Below are 6,089 nucleotides of genomic sequence, written 5' to 3' on the forward strand. Positions count from 1 at the left end.
TTTATGTCATGACTCTGCTACACCTGAAAGTACTGCCCTCATCGCTGATTGGTCCTGTCACTTTCTAACTGGGCCCAAACAGTTCAGGTGGGAGCTTTGCGAGATGGATTCGCCAGTGAGAAGCAAGGAAACGGGCGTATCCATCTGCTTTTCAAGGTTAGAAGTTCCCTTAATAGTCACAAATCCTGATTCACAGTATACCCCGTATACCCAGTATACCAATGCTGCACAGCTGCCTCATTGACTCAAACCCAAAATAACAGGACAAATTGTCAAACTCATAAATCATGTCAGACATGTAGAGCTATTCCAACACTTAATTTGATTTTTATGGATGAGTAAAACTTGACGTAAAAGTGCAGAAAAACACTTGTCTGTCAATCAATCAGTCACATGCATGTTTGCATGAAGAATCAGCTATCAAACATTTTCTTCCATTTTCTATCCTGGCTTTCCATTTTGTTGCTGGAATAGAGTTTGTTTTCATTGGATACTGTATGTCCTGTACAGCTGAAAATATGTGAGATTGAGTTTAAAAAAATGTCTCAGAGTCTTAAAAATATTTGGTAAAGGTCCAGTTTTGGCGTCACACCTCAAGTTTCGACAGTGTGAGGGCGTCCGTCTGGACTCTTTATAAAGTTTCCATTTTCAACAACGAAACAGACAGATAGGCACTTAAAGAGAAAGATTTCCTCACCTTTGGGACGAAAAATTCCTACACTTCCAATGTCAACATTTTTTTTTATTAGATAACAGCTGGAATGCATGACAGAAAAACATCTCAGAAAAACAGATAGCTTCATATTTGGAGGTGGAATCTTCTGTTAAACTGCCCTGATGTCAGATGGGATTGTTGCATTTGCAAAACTGTGTGTTTTGTTCTTATTCTTGTAGTTGGTTTGTACCAATAAACAAAGTTCAAGGTGGGAGCAGATCTTCCCGAATCTAATTATGTAGAATTAGTGCCTAGATTTGAACTCCTTTTCAAGCAGCTGCTTAACATTGTATATAACTAACATTGGTTAGTTGTAGGTAGCAGACTGTATAGAAGAGGAGAATGTAACCTATATGATCAAAATTCCTAAATCTGTCTTATGTCTAATGCTTGGCATTAGTCTGATTGGCTGAGGAAATCAGACTACTTCCTTCTTGATTTAGCAGCTACTCAATACTTTCTAAATGAGCTAAAGGTCCAAATCTCTAGTTTCAAGTCATCTTTGATACAGTATGATGTTAGCTGATTATGACCTATTTAGGATCAAACAGGTGATGAGGTATGGTATGTTTGGAGTATGGTAACCTATTGAAGTCATTGCCCACAAGGTCATCCAGTTCTAACCTCACTACAACAAGAGTTCAAAAAAATGGGGTAACATCAAGATGTCTCTATCCACTTCCTTACAGTGTGAGGGTTTGGGCATTAAAACTACATGATTAGATTCTGGACAGTTTATGGTACAGGCTTAAATGAGAACATTTAGTTTTGGGTTTACAAGATAGAGCAGCTGAAAGACGTGTGATTTCACCCTCTGGTCCCAACCTTACAACTGATGAACACTGCTAACACTTCTTCAGTAGGAAATTCACTCAGTCTCTCTTTCTAGTCTGTTTTGGTTCAAAAGGTCCAATCATACCATCCAAGAGATGGTACTGTACAGTTGTTTTTGTTCTTATAAATCATGTACAGTTAATGTTATTTTGTATTGTTTTCTTTTGTATTGTTGTATTGTATACTATGTATACATTCATTTAGCTGTATAGAAGTATATATATATATATATTAAAGAATATAAACAATTGCTAAATGTGATCAGTCAGTGAGCTCAATTTTTCTTCACTCCTTTCAAGTGAATTAAACGGTAGTTAAAAATGCTGTATGATAAAGAGATTTAGAGACTAATGAAGACTAATATGAATTCAATAAATAACAGTGAAATAAAGATGAATGAAGAAACAAAAAACAAAACATGAAATCAAGGGCAATGCAATAAAATTATGAATTAATAAAACCAAGAAACATTTAAAGGTTAATTAAATGTAACAAACCAATGTTGAAAAGATTGAGAAAAAAAAAAGACTGGTTAAGTGCTACTGAAAAAGGATGAAAATTAGACAGACATAATAGGAAATAAATCTAACTACTAATCCAAAAAAGTTGGGTTGTTGTGTAAAACAGAAGTCATTTTTTATTCACAATATAACATCAACATGTCAGATGTTGAAACTGAAACATTTTACCGTTTCATGAAAAATATAAAGCTGGTTTTGAATTTGATGACAGCAACACATCTCTAAATAGTAGGGGTGGGTGCAACGAAAGGCTGGAAAAGTAAGTGATACGACCCCCCCCCCAAAAAAAAAGCTGGAGGAGCATTTTGCAACTAATTAGGTTAACTGGCAACAGGTCAATAGTCCCTCAGAAGTAAAGATGGGATGGAGTTCACCAATCTGAAAAACTGCATCCAAAAATTGTGGAAGAATTTGAGAGAAATGTTCCTCAATGTAAAATTTTGAGGACTATGAATTTTCAGTTGTTCCCAGTACATAATATTGTCAAAAGATTCAGACAATCTGAAGAAATCTCTGTGCTTAAGGGACAAGGCTGAAGGTCAGTATTAGATACCCGGGATCTTGAGGCACTCAGGCAGCCACTGCATTAAAAACCAGCATGATTCAGTACTGGAAATCACTGAATAGGCTCAAGAACTCTTCCAGATGTCATTGTCTGTCAACACAGTCAACCATGCCATCCACAAATGCAAGTTAAAGCAGTGTTGTGCAAAGAAGAAGCTACATGTGCACAGGATCCAGAAAACCATCATCCTCTCTGGGTCAAAGCTATAATTAAAATGGAGGCAAAATGGAAAACTGTTCTGTGGTCAGAAGAATTAAAATTTGAAATTATTTTTGGAAACTACAGATACCATGTCCTACAAACTAAAGAAGAACAGGACCATATTAGTGCACAGTTAAACTGCATATCTGATGGTGTGGACTCACATTAGTGCCTGTGGCATGGACAGCTAACACATCTGGAAAGGCACTAAAAAAGCTGAGAAGTCTATAGAGATTTTAGAGCAACATATGCTTCTATCAAAACAATGCCTCTGTCAGGAAAGGTCTAATACAAAACAATTGGATCATCATTAAAAAAAATCTGGCAAAATAAGACCCAGGACTGGTAGCTAGAATCGTGCATCAGACTCCACCAATTGGTCTCCTTACTTCCCTAGCATTTACAGTCTGAATTTACATTTACAGCTATGGAATGGTAAACATGGCCGTGTCCCTACTTTTTCATGAAATGGTAAAAATGTTTCAGTTCTAACATCTGGTATGTTGTTTATGTTCTATTGTAAATTAAATATGGGTTTATAAGATTTGAAAATCATTGCATTCAGCTTTTATTTACATTTTATAGAGCACTCAAACCTTTTTGGAATTGGGGTTGTACTACAAACCATGATTACAACATTATATTAATTCAAAAGTAGAATAGACTAATGATGTTTACATTAAACTGAGTAAGTTATTGATAACCATAAAATGATAAAGCCCTATATACAGAATACACAAGTTTAAAGACTGACATTAAAAATCTCTATACTTTAGCTCCTCTGCGATTCTCTCAACCCTTTTCACTTTCTTAGACAGCAACATTTGAATCAACTTAGGTTTTTGTTCTGCTCTGTGAATCAGCTAAAAGAGAAGCTGCCAAAGATCTGAAGGGCCATACTGGTTTATATACTTAAACAATCTCTGAAAGGTAGACTGGTGTGGGACCATGTTGTTCTTTAAAAACTGGTAAAATAGTTTTAAAATAAACTAGTGCTGTTAATTGATTACAAAGAATTAATCAAGTTAATCACATCACTATTCTGTGACTAATCATGATTAATAACGGCATTTTTAAAATGTTTAATAGTTAAGAATATTTTTGTTCTTATAATTTTAAAGGTTGTTACTGTCAAGTGCTTTATTTTTGTTCTTTTAATTCTATGTACAGCATATTGATATTTCAGTCTGTCACATCTATTGTATATCCCTAAAATATAAACACATTCACACTGTATTTATTGAAGTTTCTCATCAAAAACTAAATGTTCCCATTTTTATGTTAGATTTGAACACATGGTAACATAAAGTATACAGTGGTCTAATTTACTGAGGTTACCTGAACGCATCATATTTTCCATCTTCAGCCTGTAAAGTTTGCTAATTAACTTCAATTTTGCCAGTTCCACTGTGGATTTTTACACTGGATTAATATTGTTAACAAACAGGACTGTCTCTTTTCAGCTGAAGAAAAAAACTGTCGTTGTTGTTAGCATCTCTGCTAACATTAGCAAAGATGTGCTTTGCCTGAAGGTGGAACCTCAGACTCGTGCTGCGGTGTAAAGACAGTTCATCACTGCAGCATGTGCCCACAGCTTTGGTTTTATCTTGACTAATATTCGCCAGCTTTTTAAAATGAAAATTACCATTAAGCAGACCTGGGTCTGTCTCCTCACACATCACCGCTGGCTGTGTCTGACCCTCTCACCTCTTCAACCCCAGGCATGTAAACATCTGCGGACTATGGGAGCAGGTTGTGATCAAACTTAGTCATATAATTAAATTGCGTTATTATTTTTTCAATGCGTTAAGGTTTCAAGATTAATCACAAGCATTAACGCATTACTACTAACAGCCCTGAAAACAGCACAACAAACAATGAGGTGCCAAAAACTGCTCTATTTTTTATATTTTGTGGTCGGCCAGCACCGAAATATTACTGTTTCTGCAAAACACAAATCTGAGCAAGCGTAATCATTAAACTTCTATTAAAAAAAATATCTCATTCCATTTGACACAAACTATATTCACCCAGCAAGTCCAGAAAAACAGCTTATTTCATGATGTTGTGAGCAAAATATGACAGGTATTGAGTAAAACTGGCTGTCACTGCAGCAAGCAAATTTAAGTTTCTTGAAATGATGTAAGGCAAGCTTTACATCAAACTGCTAGCTAGCTAGATATTTGTAAATAACTAGCTAGCAGTTTGATGGAAAGCTAGATAGCTATTTTGATGTAAGGCTAGCTAGATAAATGATAATTTGGTGTACAGCTAGCTAGATAGTGTTGTGATGTAAAAGCAGCTAGATAGTAATTTGGTGTGAAGCTAGAAAGCTAGGTAGCAATTTGATGTAAAGAAATTGAAGTTTCTCCTGTAAGAAGGTTTAAGACAAAAAAAAAAAAAAACATTTAACAGGTTTTTTTTCCCCTTTTTTATTTGAAACCACCTATTATGTCATGTCCCACATGGCCTTCAATGAAAGTGTACCTGGTATATGACTTATTAAAGTAGAATAAATCCATAATTGTTGCCAGTAACACAAACATCTACATGTCCTTTTTTTTTTTTACTGGTGTTTGTTTTAAGAAGTTCATGATTTCTTATTAAAATATCAAAATTTAACTCTGTCCATTGGTAACCTCTCAACCCCTGTTACACAAGCATCTTTTCCCCTATAAAAATACTGAACTGATCCCTATGTGACACCAGCAACCAGGAGAGACATTTTAGGGGCCTTTGGAGCAGCAGGACTAGAGAGAGGTAAGTTGCCAACATCTTTTACATTTCAGTGTTTATCTGAGATGTTGTAGTTGTAAAGTTTAAAAACTCAACACTGTTACATGGAATGATAGAAACAAATAAATCGTGGAAATTATCTTTGTTTTTTCAAAATATATGTATGATAAACAATCTCACAAATGTCTATCTTCAGCCCCGACTGCTGCCTAACCATGCCAATCCATGTATTGCAGATTGATCTAAATAGCTGGAAAAACATGGATGTATTTGGTCCACTCTTGACAGTAAATCATCACTATATGAGAGCAAAGCCATGGAGCATGGGGCAGCCTGTGCATGTAGAATTTACCGGTTAGTTTTAGTCTGTGACAGCAGCATACTAACTGACATGTACAAGCTGGTGGAGTTTAAAATAGCTTGATTTGATTTAAGAAGCATAAAGAAACATAAAGGCAATTGTAGGTCTTGAGTTGTATTGAAAACATCAAATTTGGATAAACAAAACAAAGAGTGA

The sequence above is a fragment of the Cheilinus undulatus genome, linkage group 2 (assembly GCF_018320785.1).
Source record: "Cheilinus undulatus linkage group 2, ASM1832078v1, whole genome shotgun sequence".
In the NCBI taxonomy this organism is placed as follows: Eukaryota; Metazoa; Chordata; class Actinopteri; order Labriformes; family Labridae; genus Cheilinus; species Cheilinus undulatus.